General features: G+C 49.1%; 1 protein-coding gene and 1 non-coding gene across 2 annotated transcripts in view; both read right to left on the bottom strand.

The window, feature by feature from the left end:
• The window catches only part of LOC144121744 (sulfotransferase 1B1-like), an 86106-nt gene that overhangs the window by 32896 nt on the left and 27652 nt on the right, over window positions 1-25558 (bottom strand). The gene's annotated exons all lie outside the window — the stretch shown is intronic.
• On the bottom strand, window positions 5228-5301 carry TRNAS-CGA (transfer RNA serine (anticodon CGA)). The gene has a single exon. It is a non-coding gene; the product is annotated as a tRNA-Ser (tRNA).

Genomic DNA, 25558 nt, shown 5'->3' with positions numbered 1-25558 from the left:
ACCGTCCCCACCAGGCCTGATGGGACCTCCACAGCAGCCGCGGCTCGCTCCAGGGCAGCTCTCCGACGCTGCTGCGCCTTGGTAGTGATGGTGCGCCACGGAACCAGGCTGGCCCCAGCATCAGCGTCACTGCTGTGTGCTGCGCGTTGCTGCGGCACGCCGCGGAGTTGGGCGCGCTCGCTGCCAGCAGACGAAACCCCAGCCGCAGCCTGGTCTCGTGGGGCGCGATTTGGCGAGGTCGCTCCCGGTTTTCTTCCGGACGCCGTCGTCCCAGCAGCAACAGCAGCAGCAGCAGCAGGCTGGAGGTTGGCTTTATGGAGCTCGTGCTGGGCAAGCCCTGCTCCTTCGAGTGAGGAGGGAGAGGGAACAGTGACGGTGTATGGGGGGGGGGAGCTTCGAGCTTCCCGCTTGGCCACCGCAATGTCCCTGTTGGTTTCCCCGTCCCTCTCCTCCTCGGACCCCTATGAGCGTCGCCGTTTCCTGAGAACAGACTCGTCCATAGGGGTGCACATGCTCTCCTCGGCTGCAGGTGTCCGCGGTGAGCCCGCAACAGCACCTTCAGGGGGAGAGGGCATCACAGCCGGTTCCCTAGGTGTAGCAATGGCGGCAGGAAGCGCAGGGGTGGCCAGAGGCAGGGAGGGAGCCGCCATGGAGTTCTGCGTCTGGTGAGCGAGCGCCATGGCGTCCCTCAAGGCTAGAACGCGTGGGTCCGCCGGCGACACGTCCAAGGTCTCGATGACGGACTCGAGGTTCTCCGAGCTGGTGATGAGCGCCGCCGTCAGGCACCACCGCCTCCCGCAGATCAGCGATCTCGGCCTGCACTCGCCGAATGGTGATGGACGACCTTGCTCTGGATGGCGTTCGTCTCCGTGATCGTGAGCGTGAGCGGCCCGCCCTGCGTTGCTCATTGTTACCACCGAACACAGGCCGTCGCTCGTTCACGGTGTCTGTGGCCTCCATGGGGAGACCCCGCAGCGCCGCTAAGCCTTAGGCCCAGCGTCCGAAGGAGCGGAGACCCAAAAAACATGTCCGCTCGCTTCGAGCCCCCGCTGAAGAAAAATCTGAGCCCGCCGGCGCAACGCCTTACCTATGCGCGGCTTGCAGTATTGTTTGCATCCCCACACGGTTCTCCGCGGCACGCATCCTGGTTTTATACCACGGATGGATTTCTCTAATAACTGCCATAAGATGAGACAGGTGCATCGAAAAGATGGCATCGCATCTGACGTAGCTTGTATAGAAGTTTGGTAAAGTGTTATAACCGGTCAGATGGGTAGCTGGCGAGGCTACTTTCATCACGTTTTGCTTCTTGTTTATGCATATCAGTGTAGGTTGTCCCAGCGTAAATATTCATGGTCCAGACGTGGTACCGCATGCATAAGCCCTATTAGTTGCCTTTAGTTAGTACTCGAAGTAAAAGTTGGAGAGAGTGGGTCGTCGTAAAAACATGGCGATGCTGTTCCTTAAAACGTCTGATCTGCAGCAGTACGGATGAGGCGGCAGCGTTGAAACGCTCGTTGTGCGAAAAATATCCTCGTTGCGCTGCAGTCTCAGTACATGCAGATAATAGGTTGCAGAACGACGTTGTTCAGTAGCTTTCGCGTGAAAGATTGGACGTCGTCACCGATCGCGCTCTCACTTCCTCCCTCCTTTGGCGCCACGCGTCGGTTTCTAGAAATTTCCTCATTTGTGCGGCCCAATGGTGTGATCTTTTAAGACCGCGGAAATAAAAGTATTATTATATCGTAGTTCTGCAGCATATAACTCAGTGAGATAAAAGGGAACAACGAAATACTCCATGAGAAGGACCTAGCCGAAGCCTTTAACAACTTTTTCAAGTTCTTAATATCCTAAAGCGCAAACTGGTGAGAGTAGAAATTCAAACACACTTTTCGTAGTACCAACAAGTGAGATTGAACTCTGTACATTTTAAAGCTTAGAAATAGCCATGTTACTGTCATTTACAACATTCAAATAATTCCTGTCAAATATGTTTATGACTAAATTCTACGGCAGGTAACATATATACATAATGCTTTCCTCTCAACAGGCATCTTTCCGGACAGATGCAAATATCCAAATTAATTGCAATATTTAAATCGGGTGGAAAAATATCATTTCATAATTACCGCCCCATTTCAATTTTTCCGGTATTTTCAAAACGTTTGGAAAAAATAGTACTATGGAGAATAACAAAATTTTCAAATAAATATGATCCTATCAATGCATCCCATTTTGAATATTGTAAAGGGAGATCTGCAGAACTGGCACTTTTAACACAAAAAGAAATAATTCTGAAAGCATTTTAAGGTAAGAAAATTACAGTGGGCCTCCACATTCACTTTTCTAAAGCATTCGACAGTCTCATTCGCGTAACACTGTTAAATAGATTAGAATTATACGGCACACAGGGAATCCCATTAGCATTAATGACATCATACTTGCAAAATCTTATGCAATTTATAGCAATAGGGAAACATCTATCGACCTATAAAAGAGTTTCGACAGGAGCACCGCGAGGAAGCACCCTGGGATTTTCCTATATAATTTTTCAAGTAATGATATCAGAAATATGACCTCAGTTAAAAACTATAATATATGCAGATGACACCATCTTATTGTTTCCTAGTCATAGTTATAATCGCCTGGAGAGTGACATAAACAGAACTCTCAGCGATTTATATTTATGGAGCACGTTAAATTCATTACATATGAATGGCTAAAAAACAAAGACAGTAATTCGTTATTTATGTCTAATGTGAATTACTGTTTTCTTGTGTGGGTAACACTACATTTGCAAATTTAAATCAAATTCACACTGTACTAATGAAAGCCGTTTGATTCACCGCAGGTATTGAGCCAAATGCACACACCTGAAACCTTTTCACGAAGTTTCAAATAGTTTCTATACGTAACCTTTATTATTTCACCTGGACCAGAAGATATAAACAAGATGTCCATAGCGATGAGGTCCTTATTCTATCCTTTAGCAAACTTAAGTTTAAGAGAAGGTAGGCTGACATCTCGGTCGCCAGAAATTTGGAGGTTCCTTTTTTATGTACAAATTTTTGCAGTAAGATATTAGAGCATTCCCTTCCATGGTTACTTGTCCATCTGCACAGTCATAATATCAATTTAGAAAATATTAGCATGTCAATGTTTACAACATTTTTTGCGTCATAATAGAGCTGGCACCTTCACTAAGACTTCAATAATTAAGATGTTTCAATTTTTTTCTAATTTATATATATATATATATATATAAAGAAACATTCCCCTATGCGCGATATTCGGATGTCGTGGGTTCGGATCCCACCGGCGGCATGGTTGTTTTTTCTGCTGCTTTATAAGTCATTTTCTTTAAAAAGACTAGTTGATTGGCACTAGATATTAAAAAAAGAAAGAAAAGAAACATTCCCCTATGCACCTTGATTTCGGTGACTGTTGGCTTCCATAATACGTTTGTCAAACGAGCCCCTCACTTCATATATATATATATATATATATATATATATATATATATATATATATATATATATATATATATATATATATTTATGAAGGGAGCCAACAGTCACCGAAACCAAGGCACATAGGGGAACGTTAATTTTTTTTTTTATTTTTTTTAATGTGTTATGCTTACCAGTGGGATAATAATACTTAGATTAATAAATCGCTTAAAGAAAATTACTTATAAAGCAGCAGAAAAAACAACCATGCCGCCGGTGGGATCCGAACCCACGACCTCCGAATATCGCGTCCGGTGCTCTTACCAACTGAGCTACGGCGACGGCTGTCCAATCTGCTGCTCTCGTGGGTATTTATGTTTACTGGGTGTCAGCGAGCCTTGAGAGTGTTCACCAGCGCCACCCTCGACCATAGCGGCGGACGTAGCACGTCCTGCAATACCGCGAGCGTAACGTAGAACGTCATCTGACGGCGAGGGCGGAAACTGTGCGAGAGCCCTCTTATGCTACCTATGGCATCAACACTGCCAGAACCGAGACCCTCGTTAAGCTATTAGCAGACAAGTTAAAGGAAATGAGGGGCCCGTTTGACAAATTTATGAAGGGAGCCAACAGTCACCGAAACCAAGGCACATAAGGGAACGTTAATTTTTTTTTTTTTTTTTTAATGTGTTATGCTTACCAGTGGGATAATAATACTTAGATTAATAAATCGCTTAAAGAAAATTACTTATAAAGCAGCAGAAAAAACAACCATGCCGCCGGTGGGATCCGAACCCACGACCTCCGAATATCGCGTCCGGTGCTCTTACCAACTGAGCTACGGCGACGGCTGTCCAATCTGCTGCTCTCGTGGGTATTTATGTTTACTGGGTGTCAGCGAGCCTTGAGAGTGTTCACCAGCGCCACCCTCGACCATAGCGCGGACGTAGCACGTCCTGCAATACCGCGAGCGTAACGTAGAACGTCATCTGACGGCGAGGGCGGAAACTGTGCGAGAGCCCTCTTATGCTACCTATGGCATCAACACTGCCAGAACCGAGACCCTCGTTAAGCTATTAGCAGACAAGTTAAAGGAAATGAGGGGCCCGTTTGACAAATTTATGAAGGGAGCCAACAGTCACCGAAACCAAGGCACATAGGGGAACGTTAATTTTTTTTTTTTTTTTTAATGTGTTATGCTTACCAGTGGGATAATAATACTTAGATTAATAAATCGCTTAAAGAAAATTACTTATAAAGCAGCAGAAAAAACAACCATGCCGCCGGTGGGATCCGAACCCACGACCTCCGAATATCGCGTCCGGTGCTCTTACCAACTGAGCTACGGCGACGGCTGTCCAATCTGCTGCTCTCGTGGGTATTTATGTTTACTGGGTGTCAGCGAGCCTTGAGAGTGTTCACCAGCGCCACCCTCGACCATAGCGGCGGACGTAGCACGTCCTGCAATACCGCGAGCGTAACGTAGAACGTCATCTGACGGCGAGGGCGGAAACTGTGCGAGAGCCCTCTTATGCTACCTATGGCATCAACACTGCCAGAACCGAGACCCTCGTTAAGCTATTAGCAGACAAGTTAAAGGAAATGAGGGGCCCGTTTGACAAATTTATGAAGGGAGCCAACAGTCACCGAAACCAAGGCACATAGGGGAACGTTAATTTTTTTTTTTTAATGTGTTATGCTTACCAGTGGGATAATAATACTTAGATTAATAAATCGCTTAAAGAAAATTACTTACAAAGCAGCAGAAAAAACAACCATGTCGCCGGTGGGATCCGAACCCACGACCTCCGAATATCGCGTCCGGTGCTCTTACCAACTGAGCTACGGCGACGGCTGTCCAATCTGCTGCTCTCGTGGGTATTTATGTTTACTGGGTGTCAGCGAGCCTTGAGAGTGTTCACCAGCGCCACCCTCGACCATAGCGGCGGACGTAGCACGTCCTGCAATACCGCGAGCGTAACGTAGAACGTCATCTGACGGCGAGGGCGGAAACTGTGCGAGAGCCCTCTTATGCTACCTATGGCATCAACACTGCCAGAACCGAGACCCTCGTTAAGCTATTAGCAGACAAGTTAAAGGAAATGAGGGGCCCGTTTGACAAATTTATGAAGGGAGCCAACAGTCACCGAAACCAAGGCACATAGGGGAACGTTAATTTTTTTTTTTTAATGTGTTATGCTTACCAGTGGGATAATAATACTTAGATTAATAAATCGCTTAAAGAAAATTACTTATAAAGCAGCAGAAAAAACAACCATGCCGCCGGTGGGATCCGAACCCACGACCTCCGAATATCGCGTCCGGTGCTCTTACCAACTGAGCTACGGCGACGGCTGTCCAATCTGCTGCTCTCGTGGGTATTTATGTTTACTGGGTGTCAGCGAGCCTTGAGAGTGTTCACCAGCGCCACCCTCGACCATAGCGGCGGACGTAGCACGTCCTGCAATACCGCGAGCGTAACGTAGAACGTCATCTGACGGCGAGGGCGGAAACTGTGCGAGAGCCCTCTTATGCTACCTATGGCATCAACACTGCCAGAACCGAGACCCTCGTTAAGCTATTAGCAGACAAGTTAAAGGAAATGAGGGGCCCGTTTGACAAATTTATGAAGGGAGCCAACAGTCACCGAAACCAAGGCACATAGGGGAACGTTAATTTTTTTTTTTAATGTGTTATGCTTACCAGTGGGATAATAATACTTAGATTAATAAATCGCTTAAAGAAAATTACTTATAAAGCAGCAGAAAAAACAACCATGCCGCCGGTGGGATCCGAACCCACGACCTCCGAATATCGCGTCCGGTGCTCTTACCAACTGAGCTACGGCGACGGCTGTCCAATCTGCTGCTCTCGTGGGTATTTATGTTTACTGGGTGTCAGCGAGCCTTGAGAGTGTTCACCAGCGCCACCCTCGACCATAGCGGCGGACGTAGCACGTCCTGCAATACCGCGAGCGTAACGTAGAACGTCATCTGACGGCGAGGGCGGAAACTGTGCGAGAGCCCTCTTATGCTACCTATGGCATCAACACTGCCAGAACCGAGACCCTCGTTAAGCTATTAGCAGACAAGTTAAAGGAAATGAGGGGCCCGTTTGACAAATTTATGAAGGGAGCCAACAGTCACCGAAACCAAGGCACATAGGGGAACGTTAATTTTTTTTTTAATGTGTTATGCTTACCAGTGGGATAATAATACTTAGATTAATAAATCGCTTAAAGAAAATTACTTATAAAGCAGCAGAAAAAACAACCATGCCGCCGGTGGGATCCGAACCCACGACCCACGAACCCACGACCCACGAACCCGAACCCACGAACCCACGAGAGCAGCAGATTGGACAGCCGTCGCCGTAGCTCAGTTGGTAAGAGCACCGGACGCGATATTCGGAGGTCGTGGGTTCGGATCCCACCGGCGGCATGGTTGTTTTTTCTGCTGCTTTATAAGTAATTTTCTTTAAGCGATTTATTAATCTAAGTATTATTATCCCACTGGTAAGCATAACACATTAAAAAAAAAAAAATTAACGTTCCCCTATGTGCCTTGGTTTCGGTGACTGTTGGCTCCCTTCATAAATTTGTCAAACGGGCCCCTCATTTCCTTTAACTTGTCTGCTAATAGCTTAACGAGGGTCTCGGTTCTGGCAGTGTTGATGCCATAGGTAGCATAAGAGGGCTCTCGCACAGTTTCCGACCTCGCCGTCAGATGACGTTCTACGTTACGCTCGCGGTATTGCAGGACGTGCTACGTCCGCCGCTATGGTCGAGGGTGGCGCTGGTGAACACTCTCAAGGCTCGCTGACACCCAGTAAACATAAATACCCACGAGAGCAGCAGATTGGACAGCCGTCGCCGTAGCTCAGTTGGTAAGAGCACCGGACGCGATATTCGGAGGTCGTGGGTTCGGATCCCACCGGCGGCATGGTTGTTTTTTCTGCTGCTTTATAAGTAATTTTCTTTAAGCGATTTATTAATCTAAGTAATATTATCCCACTGGTAAGCATAACACATTAAAAAAAAAAAAAATTAACGTTCCCCTATGTGCCTTGGTTTCGGTGACTGTTGGCTCCCTTCATAAATTTGTCAAACGGGCCCCTCATTTCCTTTAACTTGTCTGCTAATAGCTTAACGAGGGTCTCGGTTCTGGCAGTGTTGATGCCATAGGTAGCATAAGAGGGCTCTCGCACAGTTTCCGCCCTCGCCGTCAGATGACGTTCTACGTTACGCTCGCGGTATTGCAGGACGTGCTACGTCCGCCGCTATGGTCGAGGGTGGCGCTGGTGAACACTCTCAAGGCTCGCTGACACCCAGTAAACATAAATACCCACGAGAGCAGCAGATTGGACAGCCGTCGCCGTAGCTCAGTTGGTAAGAGCACCGGACGCGATATTCGGAGGTCGTGGGTTCGGATCCCACCGGCGGCATGGTTGTTTTTTCTGCTGCTTTATAAGTAATTTTCTTTAAGCGATTTATTAATCTAAGTATTATTATCCCACTGGTAAGCATAACACATTAAAAAAAAAAAAAATTAACGTTCCCCTATGTGCCTTGGTTTCGGTGACTGTTGGCTCCCTTCATAAATTTGTCAAACGGGCCCCTCATTTCCTTTAACTTGTCTGCTAATAGCTTAACGAGGGTCTCGGTTCTGGCAGTGTTGATGCCATAGGTAGCATAAGAGGGCTCTCGCACAGTTTCCGCCCTCGCCGTCAGATGACGTTCTACGTTACGCTCGCGGTATTGCAGGACGTGCTACGTCCGCCGCTATGGTCGAGGGTGGCGCTGGTGAACACTCTCAAGGCTCGCTGACACCCAGTAAACATAAATACCCACGAGAGCAGCAGATTGGACAGCCGTCGCCGTAGCTCAGTTGGTAAGAGCACCGGACGCGATATTCGGAGGTCGTGGGTTCGGATCCCACCGGCGGCATGGTTGTTTTTTCTGCTGCTTTATAAGTAATTTTCTTTAAGCGATTTATTAATCTAAGTATTATTATCCCACTGGTAAGCATAACACATTAAAAAAAAAAAAAAATTAACGTTCCCTTATGTGCCTTGGTTTCGGTGACTGTTGGCTCCCTTCATAAATTTGTGAAACGGGCCCCTCATTTCCTTTAACTTGTCTGCTAATAGCTTAACGAGGGTCTCGGTTCTGGCAGTGTTGATGCCATAGGTAGCATAAGAGGGCTCTCGCACAGTTTCCGCCCTCGCCGTCAGATGACGTTCTACGTTACGCTCGCGGTATTGCAGGACGTGCTACGTCCGCCGCTATGGTCGAGGGTGGCGCTGGTGAACACTCTCAAGGCTCGCTGACACCCAGTAAACATAAATACCCACGAGAGCAGCAGATTGGACAGCCGTCGCCGTAGCTCAGTTGGTAAGAGCACCGGACGCGATATTCGGAGGTCGTGGGTTCGGATCCCACCGGCGGCATGGTTGTTTTTTCTGCTGCTTTATAAGTAATTTTCTTTAAGCGATTTATTAATCTAAGTATTATTATCCCACTGGTAAGCATAACACATTAAAAAAAAAAAAAAAATTAACGTTCCCCTATGTGCCTTGGTTTCGGTGACTGTTGGCTCCCTTCATAAATTTGTCAAACGGGCCCCTCATTTCCTTTAACTTGTCTGCTAATAGCTTAACGAGGGTCTCGGTTCTGGCAGTGTTGATGCCATAGGTAGCATAAGAGGGCTCTCGCACAGTTTCCGCCCTCGCCGTCAGATGACGTTCTACGTTACGCTCGCGGTATTGCAGGACGTGCTACGTCCGCCGCTATGGTCGAGGGTGGCGCTGGTGAACACTCTCAAGGCTCGCTGACACCCAGTAAACATAAATACCCACGAGAGCAGCAGATTGGACAGCCGTCGCCGTAGCTCAGTTGGTAAGAGCACCGGACGCGATATTCGGAGGTCGTGGGTTCGGATCCCACCGGCGGCATGGTTGTTTTTTCTGCTGCTTTATAAGTAATTTTCTTTAAGCGATTTATTAATCTAAGTATTATTATCCCACTGGTAAGCATAACACATTAAAAAAAAAAATTAACGTTCCCCTATGTGCCTTGGTTTCGGTGACTGTTGGCTCCCTTCATAAATTTGTCAAACGGGCCCCTCATTTCCTTTAACTTGTCTGCTAATAGCTTAACGAGGGTCTCGGTTCTGGCAGTGTTGATGCCATAGGTAGCATAAGAGGGCTCTCGCACAGTTTCCGCCCTCGCCGTCAGATGACGTTCTACGTTACGCTCGCGGTATTGCAGGACGTGCTACGTCCGCCGCTATGGTCGAGGGTGGCGCTGGTGAACACTCTCAAGGCTCGCTGACACCCAGTAAACATAAATACCCACGAGAGCAGCAGATTGGACAGCCGTCGCCGTAGCTCAGTTGGTAAGAGCACCGGACGCGATATTCGGAGGTCGTGGGTTCGGATCCCACCGGCGGCATGGTTGTTTTTTCTGCTGCTTTATAAGTAATTTTCTTTAAGCGATTTATTAATCTAAGTATTATTATCCCACTGGTAAGCATAACACATTAAAAAAAAAAAAAAAAAATTAACGTTCCCTTATGTGCCTTGGTTTCGGTGACTGTTGGCTCCCTTCATAAATTTGTCAAACGGGCCCCTCATTTCCTTTAACTTGTCTGCTAATAGCTTAACGAGGGTCTCGGTTCTGGCAGTGTTGATGCCATAGGTAGCATAAGAGGGCTCTCGCACAGTTTCCGCCCTCGCCGTCAGATGACGTTCTACGTTACGCTCGCGGTATTGCAGGACGTGCTACGTCCGCCGCTATGGTCGAGGGTGGCGCTGGTGAACACTCTCAAGGCTCGCTGACACCCAGTAAACATAAATACCCACGAGAGCAGCAGATTGGACAGCCGTCGCCGTAGCTCAGTTGGTAAGAGCACCGGACGCGATATTCGGAGGTCGTGGGTTCGGATCCCACCGGCGGCATGGTTGTTTTTTCTGCTGCTTTATAAGTAATTTTCTTTAAGCGATTTATTAATCTAAGTATTATTATCCCACTGGTAAGCATAACACATTAAAAAAAAAAAAAAATTAACGTTCCCCTATGTGCCTTGGTTTCGGTGACTGTTGGCTCCCTTCATAAATTTGTCAAACGGGCCCCTCATTTCCTTTAACTTGTCTGCTAATATATATATATATATATATATATATATATATATATATATATATATATATATATATATATATATATATATATATATATATATATATATATATATATATATATATATATATATATATATATATATATATTCTGTTTATGCAATCTTCCGAGATGAAAATTCAATATTCTTTTTTCATTATGTTAGCTTCAGTTTGAGTTGAGTTGAGTTGAGGTGTTGCATGCTACAGGTGGAGTTAGCCTTGCTTTATCTGCCGGCAATTGCTCCACCGCAGCGCCCCTTCTATATTAACAATGTCGCATCTCTCCCGCTATGCGCACAGTCTCTTAAAATAGCACACATTCTCTCCCGCAGTCACCTTCTACGCACACAATTAATCCACACAGTCCACATCACAGTCTACTCCAGAAGTCACCATCTATGCACATATTCATTCACATTAGAACATAGGCCAATGTAGTGCCACAATCCATACACACATTCTGTATAACGTAGTCGACTCCGGAAGACACTATCTACACACACATTAAATCACAGTAGGCCATAGTCTGTTCCTGCTGTCACCATTCAGAAACAAGATCTGTGTCCTGCAGAAATGTTAAAAGAAGGCGTGCAGCCTCCCTTCTGCATGTCTCGTTTCCACTCGGGAAGACAATGTCCTGCACTGTGCTGTGACGTGTTCCGGTCTTCTTGAAGAAAGCGAACATCACATGCCTTTCCGCGTTGTACTCTGGGCAGTACATAATATAATGTTCGATATTCCCGCACACACCACATAAAGAGCAGAGCGGAGACAATGCTATGCCGGTCTTATGCACCCATGCAGGAGTGCGAGCAGAGGCCGTGCGAATTCGAAGTAGAAGGGTCGCCTGAGATCTTCTCAGTCCTTTGGTCACACATGGCTTGTGGGACGCACTCCACAGCGTACTCAAGTGATCTAGCACAGTTTTCCTGCAGAGACTTTTTTCATATTTAGTACTTTTTTTCATGAAATCCTTGAGAGAGCTTTATGGGCGAGATTGTCTGCCACCTCATTACCGTTGACTCCTATGTGAGAGGGCACCCATTGGAAATGTAGAGTAAAGCCTCTCCTGTGCAGATTCTGCACCAAGCGCCGATAGCTTATAGACTAGGCGTCATTAGGAAATCCGTGCTATAACCTCTGAAGGGCAGATTTTGAATCAGTTAGGATGACAACAAGTTGAGCCGGACAAGACCCTAACTTCTGTAAAGCCGCCTCAATAGCAACACTTTAAGCCGTTGTGGAGGATACGACCGCAGTACCGCGTACGGACCACTTACAGTCCAAAGAAGGAATGTAAAAAGCCGCTAGCTTGTTTGACCTTGTCCACAAAACCATCCCTGAAAATTTGAAGATGACAGGCATACTCTGTTTCCAAGTGTTCCAGTACAAGCGAACGCGTTGCTACCAAAGGAGAGCTGCGCTTCGCACTCACATGGAGAATTGTGACCTTACAGTCGAGGGTCGGAAAAGACCAAAGGGGTTTCAATCGTTTCCGTTGACTTCGGACATTAAGTGCCTAAAGAACTAAGAGTATTGAGTGCCATATAAGCCTTCGATTCATATCTCTTGCAGAGCCGCTGGAGAAGGGATCGCCCAGCTACCGTCTCTCCTAGGCGGTCAAGATGCATAAGTAGTCACTGAGAAGCGATAAGTCTAAGAGGTTTCGATAGAGACTCATGAAGTACTCCCTTATTCGCAGCCGCCTGGGGAACTCCAATGGCTCTTCTTAGGCCCTTTCTGTGGACATACATGCTGGCTACCTGTCATACATGTTGGCTATGCCTTGCTGTCCTCAAGCCACCACGATAAGCGTTCATTTACCAGCTTCTCTATCAACTTAGCTGCACAGGAGGTCAATAACACAGGGCGATACCAGGCAAGGTCTGTCATGTCTGTCAGACTTCAGTACTGGAAGTACATGGGCCAGCTTCCATGACGGAGGAACATCGCCAGTCTCCAAAACTCGATTGATGAAGTTGAAGAGGTCCTTTCTGAGTTGCAAGGGCAGATTATTCAGCATTTGATTGGTGATGGCGTCGGGACCTGGTGCACACGGGCGCCGCAGGCCACTGAGCGCAGTCTGAAGCTCACGAAGCGTGAACGGGACGTCCATTATTGACCTGGAGGAAGCAGGTGGTGTATATATGTCTATTCCAGAATCAGCGCGTACAAGTGCGTCTGCAAATTCCTCTGCCAAGCATGCAATAGGTTTTTCCTTGCGTATTGCAATAGCTTTAAAAGGCTTCGAAGGGCGAGATTCTCCAGCAAGGCTGCCAATAACTCGCCATATTCTCGTCATCGGTGAGAACGCAGTCAAACTAGCACAGAATGAGGCCCATTGCGACCTGTACAGCTTGTTCGTGTGCCGTCTAATAGCAGAATTAAGCCTATTGAAGGTCGTCTTCAGTTGCCTGTCGTCCTTCTTCCGCACGAGTTGGCGCTCTGCCCTTTTTCTCGCTGCGCAAAGGTCCTGAGTTTTAAATCCGGAGCCGGAAAATGATCAGGTAACTTCACCGCCGTAGTTGCTGCTAGCTTACTATAAATCATTTTGTCAGCAACATCACCATAAACACGTTCTAGGTGCTCTCTGAACTTGTGTCAGTTGACCACATTGCTAATTTTAGGACCGTGCGTATGAAAGTCGGCAGCAAACACAAAAATCGGATAGCGATCACTTCCCATGCGGTCAGGCGCTGTTGACCAACTTACGCGGACGTGAGGTGAATGCAGTGTCAGGTTTATAGCTGTCGCTGAGGCTGGAAGCCGGAAGAAAGTGGGCTTCCGTCATTGGCAACACACAGGTCGAAACTGTCAATAACCTCTACGAATTTGCGTCCACGGGAATCCGTATTCCTGTCACCGCAAACGGCATGATGGGCGTTGAAATCACCGCAGATGATTCTAGGAGACGCTACCGGCTTCCGCGGAGACACGTACACGGAAGCAATGGAAAGGGTTCGAGAGCCGAGCTATATTCTCACAGCCGCTACCTCAATGTCATCCGTGCAAATATCGGCAACGCTTAGAGAAACATGTGGAATTCCCCTTCTTTTGTAAAGCGCAGCACTTCCAGAAGGAAATGATTTTATGCTGCAGTTTTTATGGGCGACATATCCAGTCAAACATCTCCCGCTTGGCAGGCCAGCTTCTGACAGGGCCAATACTGAAACACAAGTCTCTTTCAAGAATAGTTTTAGTTCAGCTAACCGACTTCATATCCCAGCGCAGTTCCACTGCAATATAAACGGCACTTTTCGGTGCATATGAGATCCACGAGGTTTAACCCCATCCATTTTAGTTCGCAATGTAAGTTTGCTGCGAAAGCGGTAATTAGGGACTCAAAAGAAAGCACCAGCTGTAGGAAGTTCTTCAGGTTACCAGGCGCCATCGCTGGAACATGTGAACGCAGGGCCCTAAAAAACGTGAAGAAGGTCAGACATACCTTGATTTTTGAGCTCCTTATTTTGCGCAACGCACTCTCTTACTACATCGACAAAAGATGCCGACGAGGACACACTCTTGGCCGAAGTAGCTGGTTTTTTTGTAACTTGTGCATATGTGGGTCCCCATTGCCGTGGAGTCTGGCTGTAATCAGGCCGCTCAGTAACATGGACACTTTTCGATGGAGGTAGAACAGCCGACTCGCGCGCACTGGGTCTTGGCGTCTTGCTGGACTCAGGTATCTTAGGGCCATTGTTGGGCAACGCAACAACATCAGACTCCAACACTTGGAACTAGTCTAATCCTGGCACAGGCGTCTTAGTCGGTGGGGTTTTTGGACCAGCAATAAAGGATAAAGGACGGTGCAGAGCGCTCACACTGAAGGGGCAGCCTCCGAAACTCGCCTGATGATCGCCACCGCAATTGGCGCAAGCCAAATCTGCTTTGCAGGTTTTAAAGTCGTGATCGCCTCCGCACCGCTTACTGCGTCGATCATTTGTGCAAACTTTGGCCACGTGCCGAAGCTGTTGGCATCTAAAACACCGCGGAGGAGCTTCAGTGAAATCTGCAAATGCGTGTTTTGTGAATCTCAGATCATTTTTTTCGGGGCGCTCTGAGTTGGGAGCGAACGTCAACACGATAGATATGGTAGGTTTCGCAGCCCATTCTTTCTTCTGGAGACACCACACGACGCACAAGTCGTTTCACGTGCAGTACACCTTGTGGTTTCAGATAATCAAGTAGGTCGCGTTCTGAATACCACTTTGGTACACCTTTAATAACACAGGTGTTATTCATGTAGGAATGGGGCAACCGCATGATAACTTTGATGTCAAAAATCTGAGAGCTCTGCAGGAGCTTGTCAACCTACTCTTCCGTCGAGACATCTAGCTGAAGAGTCCCGTGTATGGTGAACCGACTTCGAATCGGAGCTGATCCTAGCAGTGATTGAATGGCCGCGAAAAGTAAGATGGGATTCTTCTCTCTTAAATCAACCCCCTTTTCTGTGGGCTCAACCACTACCGGGATCTCTACCGTTCGTTGCTTGCGATGATTCACAACTTGAAGCCCTCGTTGTCCACGTCAGCCATATCGGCCACTGACTCGTCACCGTCCACGATCGTTGACTCAGCCCCACTAACGATGAGGTCTTCCTGGACGGGTGGTCGTGTCCATGTTCTGGTCGCTCCACAGCCTGGGAAGCCATTGCCGCCTCTTCCGAGCCAGCCTCATTTGAATGGCGTGGTTCCTTTAGGCTTGCTGGCGCTGGAGCAGCCGTACTCTTCCCGTAGGGACAGTACCGCCTTGATTATGCTGCCGTCCTCTAATATTCAAGTAAAACTAGGGAAATTAGGGAAAATTAGGTAAATAAACAGAGCTGAGGCGACAGGCGATCGAACAACGTCTTCGTCTTCCTGTATGAGTTAGGTTGAGTTCATGCAGTGGTATTTTACATCTATTTTTGATGTAAATTTGTCCGAGAAATTAAGCACTATATATGTAAATATTTTGTACAATAGCTGTATGCCTTGTAGACAGGGGCTTGAACCTCATCAAGTGAACTACTTTTTCACTTTTGTACGAGCCCCTGCCGCTTTGACGGAAATAAGTCAAATGAAATCAAATATACCGCCACCCGCAAAATTTAACACGTACGCTCGAGCGCGTGGCTCTCACTGGCGTTACATCTGCTGAGTGCTGCCTCTGCAAGCTGCTAGCTGAAGCCCAGTCGGTATCGTCTGCCACCGCAGCGTGCAACGAAGGCGAGCGCTCAGCGACGCTAGCATAGTATGTCATTCCAAGCGACGCACTTGAGTGTTCATGTCACATTTGCGGGTTGTGGTGCATAATTAGAAGGGGCACGATTCTGAGGCGTTCAGGGTGCTTACTTTAACCACGCACGCCGTCAGAACGCTGATTGGATGCCTGTATACTTAAGTGACCGGGAACTTCACAGACTATGCTTTAAGTCATTGAAATATCATTCGAACCATTTTTCGCTGCACAATTGCATTTATTTACACGCAAGTACAGAGCAGTATCGTTCAGCACACAGGCTACCGGCTAGCATACCCACCCAACTCTCTTTCCATCTAGCCACTCTACGACCAACATCTGCCCAATGAGCCCACTTTTCCCACCGTCGTCTCCTACATAAGCTCCCACTGCCTCCACCGCCTCTGCCATGTGCCCACCAATCTCTCCAGCACAGCCACCATGTGTTCTAGCCGCCATCACCGTACTACCCAGCGTCCCTCCATCAAACTCAGCATTATTTCTAACGTCACCAATGTGCTTCGAACGCGCCCATCGTGGTTTCAAAAGAGTCCAACAAGATTTCCAACATAAATCTTGTTGGAATTTTCAACAGGCTACACGCATTTTAATGTCTCCTAAAGAAGCAGATAGGGCAGTCGGTACCAATGCTCTGTTGGTAGAGCACCGTGCGTGACATACGGAGGTCGTGGTTTTTGATTACACCAGCCGCAAGTGGCAGAGGACCGGGTTATTTGCAGAGACATATAGGAGATGAGATGCCTTTGCCATGCGGTGGGCGCAGTCAGGCGGATAATGATTATGAGCTTCTAATCAGCTTTCATTCACAGTGTCTAAATTACTTATTTAACGTTGATAAGCAGCGCAAAAAGTGAAGCAACATGAAACAGGCCCCTATGCTTTTCTTAGTTTCGGTTACTTTATATGAATGCCATAACGAACCCTTGATTCCCCACTTTTGTCTCTTCAATCGAAAAGGTTAAGGTGTTTACAGTACTGCCCTGGTGGCGTTCAAACTGGACGCACACACGGCAGTTACTGTACATCCATTTCAGATGACACATATCAAAAATCTATGACGTAACTGAGAAAATTAAAAGAAGAATTTAAAAAATCTGAATTTTTCAGCTGTTTTGCTATAGATGGAGCACAACTAAAAAATCTCGGGATGAGTGAAACTACCTAAGCGTCCCAGGAATTAACAGAGTATAGCGAAAGGACCGATATTTGTGATGCGTCCCTCATACACTGAGTAGCTTTTGGACGTTAATCTTCATAAACCAAACAATGCTGGAAGTCAGCGCTTCCTGAGCTCGCTAGTTAACCGTGAGCCTGGCGGTATGCGCATGCATATTGTGGTACACTCAGATTGCTTCAAGTTACTGGTGGCTGCCTTTTATGACATCTCGCTGGCAACACGCCACAATAGCTGCGTGTCAGGCATGGACACGTGTTATCAGTTATGATAGTTGCTGAATTCGTATTTTTCTCTTCTCTTGAAGCTTCCGTGCGCAGCAATTTCTACTTTTGTTTATTTAGATATTTGCTAACAATAAAAAAACATCGCATTGTGAGCGAGTAATATTGGCGCGTGCTCATGGGAGCGCGCCGACGATGAAGACGAAGTGTGCGTGTGCCGGTGGACAAAGACAAAGTGTGTGTGTGGTTCGGACAGCCATCTTGTGAGTTCCCTGCTGTGCGCTGGACTTCGCTGAGTCCGTGATCTGTGCCGGTCCTGTCTTCGTTACATTTTTGGTGGAGATGCTGGGTACTTTTCAACATCTACGTGCCCCGAAGGCTCTCTATGAACACGGATTTGACTCCGATTCATCGCAGTACGAGCCGCCGAATCCAAGGTCAGTCACCAGAGTACGGTCCGTTATCCCCTAGGACCAGGGCTCCAGCTGCGACGCGCAGGACTGACGCGGCACCTATGGCTAGCAACGGAGACGCGGCAGCTATGGCTGACAACGGGAACTCAGCTGCTCATTTCCTGGTCCTCCAGCCGCGAACGCCGCCGACCTTCCATGGCGAAGTGTTTGAGGACGCGGAGGACTGGCTTGACCAGTTCGAGCGCGTTGCCAGGTACAACGGCTGGAATGCGGAGCGGAAGCTGCACAATGTTTACTTCGCTCTTGACGAGTCGGCGCGAACATGGTACGAGAACCACGAGACAACGTTTCCTTCTTGGGAACGGTTCCGTAGCCAGTTGCTGGCGACCTACGTCAACACGGACCGTCGGGAACGAGCTGACTCGGCGCTGCAGTCAAGGAACCAGCGACCCAATGAGAGCGTCGCAATGTATTATGAGGACATGACACGACTGTTCAGAAGGGCGGATCCAAACATGGCCGAGGACAAGAAAGTGCGCCACCTGATGCGCGGGATAAAAGAAGAACTGTTTGCTGGGCTTGTGCGAAACCCACCTAACACCACTTCGGAGTTTCTATCGGAGGCCACTACCGTCGAAAAGACCCTACAACAACGCGGCCGCTATTACAATTGCGCCGTGAACACCGTATCAACTGCCGACTTTGCGCCAGCCTCCAGCGACTCCGCTGACACCCTTCGGGAGCTGGTTCGATCTATCGTCAAAGAAGAGCTGCACAAAATGCGCCTCTCTGCCCAGTCGCAGCCGCAGTGCCCATCGTTAGCACAAATTATCCGAGAGGAAGTGCAGCAGGTGGTCCCTGAACCTGTTGCCCCTGCTGCCCTTACACCGACGCCCCCGCGCCAGACGTACGCGTCGGTACTCCGACAGAACTGCGACCTCGCCCCTTGGAGCACAAGCCCATCTGCATCTGCTTTCCAGCCGCGGCCCCCGCCTGTCCCTGTGTTGCCCGAGGCCAGACTGCGGAAGACGGACGTGTGGCGGGCACCTGACCAGCGGCCCCTTTGCTACCACTGCGGTGAGGCTGGCCATATCTTGCGGTGGTGCGCTTATTGTCGAGCTGGAATTCGCGGATTTCATCCGCGAGTCCCCTGTCCGCCCAATGGCGAACGGCACCGCGAAATTGAGGAGCACCTGTCAACGCGCCGGGATCACACACTGATTTCCCTCGCCCTGACTACCGCCCACCAACCTCTACCCGCTATCTTTCGCCGAGTCCCCGTCCTTCGACAAGCCGTTTCAGCCGCTCACCGAGTCCTCGCCGGGGAAACTAGACCCAGCGGCCTGCGGAGGTAAGGCCGCTGACGAGCGAACAGCCGAAAATCCTCCATCGCGTTCCCGACCAGACGACGGCTATCAAACGAGGACACGTGACGATCACAAAGGATGTGCAGCTTCGGACTTACCGGTCGATATCGACGATTTAGCAGTTACGGCATTGGTTGATACGGGAGCGGACTATTCGGTTATGAGCAACGAGCTAGCAAAAGAACTGAGGAAAGTTTTAACCGCGTGGACTGGGCCTCAGATTCGCACAGCTGGTGGGCACCCTGTTGGCCGGTGTACGGGGAGAGTTACAATCGACGGATTTGTTTACGTGTGTGACTGTTGTCCTACCTCACTGTTCGCGCGATGTCATTCTCGGCCTGGACTTTTTACAAGCTAACGGCGCCGTTATCAATTTACAAGAGCCGCGCGTGACGTTTTCGCCGACGCAAGCAATTGAAATAGCCGACCCAGACGACTCCAGGATACCCGCCCTGCGTATTGCTGCTGATGACGTGACGGTGCCTCCGCAGTGCAGCATGATGGTCCCCGTGAAAAGTGACTCGCCCGGTGATCGAGACGTTATGGCAGAGAGAAACGTCAGCCTTCTACTCGAGAAAGGAATCTGCGCTGCAAGAGGGCTTGTTCGCTTACGGGATCGCTCTGCGACACTCTTGATCACCAACTTCGGAACAGAGTTCCAGCCTATTGTGAAAGGAACGGCCGTCGCATACGTTACCGACTTCGTTGAGCCCGCAGAAATATGTGCTCTGGAGCTACCGTCGCCGGACGGACGCGATGCAGCAGCCGTTCTGTCTACCGTGGACATTAATCCCGGCTTGTCGGTGGGTCAGAAGCAGCGCTTGTTAGAGCTCCTTCACGATTTCGCTGAGTGCTTCGCCACATCAAAGGTAGGGCGCACCCCGATAGCCAAACACCGCATCATCGTCAACGAGGAGACTAGCCCCATATCCCAACACCCGTACAGAGTGTCGGCGGTGGAACCGGAGGCTATACGATCCCAAGTGCAAGAAATGCTTGCAGACGACGTAGTCCAGCCGTCCACGAGCCCCTGGGCTTCGCCTGTGGTATTGGTGAAGAAAAAAGATAACACCTTGCGATTCTGCGTCGATTATCAGAAGTTGAATTGTGTCACGAAACGTGACGTTTACCCCCTTCCACGTATCGACGACGCCTTGGATCGACTGCGTGACGCTAAATATTTTTCTTCACTCGACCTTAAGAATGGCTACTGGCAGATCGAAGTGGACGAAAGGGACAGAGAGAAGACAGCGTTCGTGACACCTGACGGCCTTTATGAATTCAAAGTGCTACCCTTTGGACTCTGTTCTGCGCCAGCAACCTTCCAACGCATGATGGACACCGTTCTTTCTGGGCTGAAATGGCAGACATGCCTAGTGTACCTTGATGATGTTGTCATTTTTGCTCCTAGCTTCGAGGAACACCTCAACCGGCTGCGAATGGTGTTACAGGCGCTCCGTTCGGCACAGTTGACGATAAAGCCACAAAAGTGTCACTTTGGTTTCGAAGAGCTCAGTTTTCTTGGTCACGTGATAAGCGCTGACGGAGTCCGTCCTGACCCGGAGAAGACTGCCGCTGTGGCACAGTTCCCGCGCCCAACCGACAAAAAATCCGTTCGTAGGTTTCTGGGCCTCTATGCCTATTACAGACGTTTCGTTGAAAACTTTTCCACAATTGCCGAGCCCCTTAAAATGCTTACTAGAGACAATGTATCTTTTGTGTGGCATGATGATCAGGAATCTGCCTTCAACGAGCTACGCAGCCGCCTACAAACTGTCCCAATACTCGCCCATTTTGATGAACGAGCTGGCACTGAAATTCATACTGACGCCAGCAATGTTGGTCTCGGCGATATTCTCGTTCAGTGGCAGGATGGCAACGAGAAAGTCATAGCGTACGCCAGCCGCTCCCTCTCGAAAGCAGAGGCAAACTACTCTACCACAGAGAAGGAATGCCTTGCGGTAGTGTGGGCGATTAGCAAGTTCCGACCATATCTCTATGGTCGCCCGTTTCGAGCTGTCAGTGACCATCATTCGTTATGCTGGCTAGCCAATCTCAGACCCTTCGGGACGGCTTGCGAGATGGAGCCTTCGCCCCCAGGAATACGACATCACGGTAGTGTACAAGTCCGGCCGTAAGCACAATGACGCCGATTGTTTGTCACGTGCATCTGCCGACGTTGCTCCGGCCGAAACGGAGGACGACTTCCCGTTTTTTGCTCTCGTCACGTCGTCCGATATGGCCCGGCGTCAACGGGCTGATTCAGAGTTGCGTCCGCTCATCGAGCATCTGGAGGGCCTTAACGTCGCTGTTCCGCGGCTTTTCGTTCGAGGTTTGGGTTCCTAGTCTCCGAGATGGCGTCCTTTACAAGAGGAACTTCGCCCATAACACGGAAACCTTTCTTCTGGTTGTGCCATCCGAACTCCGTCCAGAAATCTTGCACGCCTGCCACGACGAGCCATCGGCTGGCCATTAGGGTGTTACGCGGACGTATGCCCGCATTCGTGCGAAGTATTACTGGCCAAAGTTGCTCTCATCAGTCCAGCAATATGTGAGGACCTGCCGTGACTGCCAGCGACGAAAGACACCACCAGTTAAACCCGCAGGGCTTCTCCAGCCCATCTCACCGCCTACAACACCTTTCCAACAAGTGGGCATGGACTTGCTGGGCCCATTCCCATTGTCTTCCTCTGGGAACAAATAGATTGTTGTGGTGACGGACTACTTAACGCGGTACGACGAGACACAGGCGCTCCCCCACGCTAGTGCTGCAGAAGTGGCTCAGTTTTTATGTCATCAATCGTCTTGCGTCACGGTGCGCCATCAGTCGTCATCACGGACCGTGGAACCGCCTTTACGGCGGCATTGATGCAATCTCTCTTCGAACTCACCCACACCAGTCACCGGAAGACAACAGCCTATCATCCCCAAACAAACGGCTTGATTGAACGCCTCAACCGGACGCTTGCAGATATGCTTGCTATGTATGTCGACGTTGAGCATCGTACGTGGGACGAAGTTCTTCCTTATGCAACCTTCGCCTACAATACGGCAGAACAGGAGACTACCCGTCTTACACCTTTTCAGCTGGTCTACGGACGGTGTGTCACTACCATGCTGGATGCTATGCTACCCGCTGCTCACAACGACGGAGACATCGGCCCCTACGCTGACGTTGACACATTCATCCAGCGGGCTGAAGAAGCCCGCCAACTCGCAAGGTGCCGGATTCGACATCAACAAGAACTCGACGCTGGTCGCTACAACCTCCGACACCGATGCGTTCGGTACGAGCCCGGCGACTCTGTATGGGTATGGACACCTGTGCGCCGCCGCGGACTCTCCTAAAAGCTCCTCCGACGCTACTTCGGTCCGTACGAGGTGGTTCGTCGTATACGTGATGTCACATACGAAGTTTTTCCGCGTGACACGACCTCCTCACCACGTCGGCGCCATCCGACCGAGACTGTCCACGTGGTGCGCATGAAGCCCTACCATGACAGGCTGCAACCCGCTGCTTTACCAGCTTAACAGCTCTCTGTATTCTCTGCCGTCCGCCGTCTATACCGAACATTACCTTTGCTGTCCGTGTTCGTTTCCGGCGTCGGGCCGCCGCCTTGATGGAGGGGGTAATGGCGCGTGCTCATGGGAGCGCGCCGACGATGAAGACGAAGTGTGCGTGTGCCGGTGGACAAAGACGAAGTCTGTGTGTGGTTCGGACAGCCATCTTGTGAGTTCCCTGCTGTGCGCTGGACTTCGCTGAGACCGTGATCTGTGCCGGTCCTGTCTTCGTTACAATATTTACCGCGGTCATAAACATGCGTCGGGAAGTTTTCCTAGAGGCATTCTTTACCTATTTCATTTTTCCTCTATTATTTAAACCAGATTGTTCACTCGCTACTACCATCTCGAATGCACAAACGTTTACTTACGGTTGCACTAAGATCATGTTGATTCTCCTTATCGGGTCCACTGCGCGTTTCGTTCAGTCACATGGCTGGCTGGACGCTAGATCTTAAATCAAATATTAAAGGGGCCGGGAAAAGATAAATACCAACCTTACGAAAAGCGCACCAACTGTCGGTGTTCCACCACACGTCACCGCACCGCAACAAATTTTTACGCCAGCCTCATTAACACCGAAGATATTGGCGATTAAAAATGATGTTCCTCCTTTCAACCCTTAACTCCCCTCAACTCATGGCCGTCGAAACTACGTCTAAAAAACAAAAAAATCGCGGGACTATGCCCCACTGGGCCCGCCTATGAAATCGTCACGTCGGTCGGCTCGGCATGCCTACTTCCGGTGGTGAGCCAGTATTTCCACGGCCGCTCTGGTAAGCACATCAACGCAGTCTGCCATTTTGCCAAGGACCCGGAGCTCGAACAGCGGCTGCGTAAAGCTGCCGCCGCGATGGGTTTCGGGCCATACGAGTTCGCGCCATTTGGAGACCCATAGTTCGACGACAACAGCGACTCGTCGGCGGGCTCACCAGATTCCCCCGGTGGCAGCGAAGACGACAGCGTTCCATGGTGCTTTCTGTGACGAGCGGACTTCTAGTCTACGAGGCAAGGCACATGAGTTTACTTCTTTCATGATATCACATTTCATGTCTGCCTCGGCGCCTTCGCAGGTGCAGTGGCGGCTGCTGTGAGAGCATGCCGACGATCGACGAGCAGCTTTGTTGCCGCAGCGTGCCACAGGTGGTGAATGAGCAGTGCGACGGCTGCATCACCGGCCACCCCACCTTCGCGAGCGTATGCTGCGTGCCGCAAGTACTGCGAGCTGTGTACACAGCTCTGGGGGAGGAAAACGAAGACAACGCAATGCATGACGATGATGTGAACAAATAGGCAGTGTTTCACCTAGGTCAACTACAGCAGTGTGGAAGCGTCGTATGACAGGTGCGCCGATTGTGACTCGCTGTAACACTTGTTATTTTCAGGCAAAACCGCTTCGTCGCGTGCCGCCTGTTTACCAACTGGATTTGGGGCAGGCTGGGAATAGGCAACAGGGTAGTGCTGCCCGCCTGCGTCGTCGCCCGGATTCGTTGCCACTGCCCCTCGTCAAGCTTCACAGGGTTCAGGCTCCCACCGCTTTAATCCGAGGTAACTGTTGCTTCGCTGTATGCCGACCGCTTTACCACGTGTGTCTCGCACCCTGCGAATATAATGCGTGCCAATGACCTTTTCTTTTATGGTGGCCAAACATGAAATGGTATTCCACGAGCCCTAAATCAAGCCATTTACTTCGTCAGGCTTCTGTTTCGTGTTAGCGTTCAAGGAAATACATTTGATGTCTATAAAGCATTGCAAAATATTTCGTGTTTGCCGCGGAACTTGGAGACGAGCAGGAACAATGTTCGGAAACTGACCATGAACGTTATAGTACTCATAAGGAAATAGTTTCAAATCTAGCTTAAAACCAGTTTAGTTATGTAAAAGTAGAAGTTTAGGTAGGTAAAAGCAGCCTACGTAACAAAGCACTAGATGGGGGGGGGGGGGGGCAAGCCTAAACATATCACCAATAAAGATGCCACTCTGGGGCGAGGTTTGTATCGGCATATGCTTCTCTGTTATAATGATTTCATAGAATTTTGCAGAAACAACATAGGCAGCACCGGCACATTCAAGTGAGTTTTCCGTAGGCTGCGTAGTACCAAGGAAAAGGAGTAGCGCAAAAGCATACAGCCACAAAAGAAGAAAGGACAAGACACAAGCGTTGACTAACAGAATTTTATTGAAGGAAGGCACGCCTTAAATAACATGAGCAACAGAGGTGAAAACGAGGAGAGCGAGCAATCTAGAAAGGTAGCAGCTAGCCTATGTAAGCCTCAAGACATACAAAAAATCAAACATTGGCTGCTTGTAAAAAGCCTACCTCTGCTGCAAGAAGTTTTAATGAGGCAGTGCTTATGCAAGTGTAGCCATATCTCTTATAATAGTAAGCTTCCAAGCTAACACGCGCAGTTCTGTCTGCAATCTTACCTAGATTCCTAGTCTCAGCCAAAATAGCCACGCATTCTCTCCACTTACGGAAGTGCGCAACCAAATGTGCGTACATATCTTTTATCTGACTTAAATTTCGGGCATGATAAAGTCTTATCAAGGTATCAATCCGACAGAAAACAGAATTTCTGGTTTGCTCTTGGTGACTGAGATGGCGGTGTGGAAGGTATAAGTATGCGTTGTTTTTCTGAATAAACCCAGTCTCGAGTCTGCGCCCGTCCTGTGCCCTTCTAGTCCGTGTTATTCTGCGCAGTCAGCACGCTTAACACGAATGACGGAAAGCATGGCGGGGAGCGGCTTGGACTGACGCCAGCGCCGCGAAGTGTTGCGCGCTGTTGCTGGGATAATATCTCGGTATGCTTGCGGTGGTTGACGACCGCTGGAGCTCAGCTTGATTTCACAACTCACCTTGTTCTTTCAATTATATCTAGCCGGTTGGGTGAGTGGGCTTACTTAACTGTTTCACTTCTCTCTACTGGCCGTGGCTCACGCGGGCGCAGAAAAC

The sequence above is a fragment of the Amblyomma americanum genome, chromosome 2 (assembly GCF_052857255.1).
Source record: "Amblyomma americanum isolate KBUSLIRL-KWMA chromosome 2, ASM5285725v1, whole genome shotgun sequence".
NCBI classification, from domain to species: domain Eukaryota; kingdom Metazoa; phylum Arthropoda; class Arachnida; order Ixodida; family Ixodidae; genus Amblyomma; species Amblyomma americanum.
The sequence above is the reverse complement of the archived record's forward strand: the minus strand, read 5'-3'. Positions and strand labels throughout refer to the sequence as shown.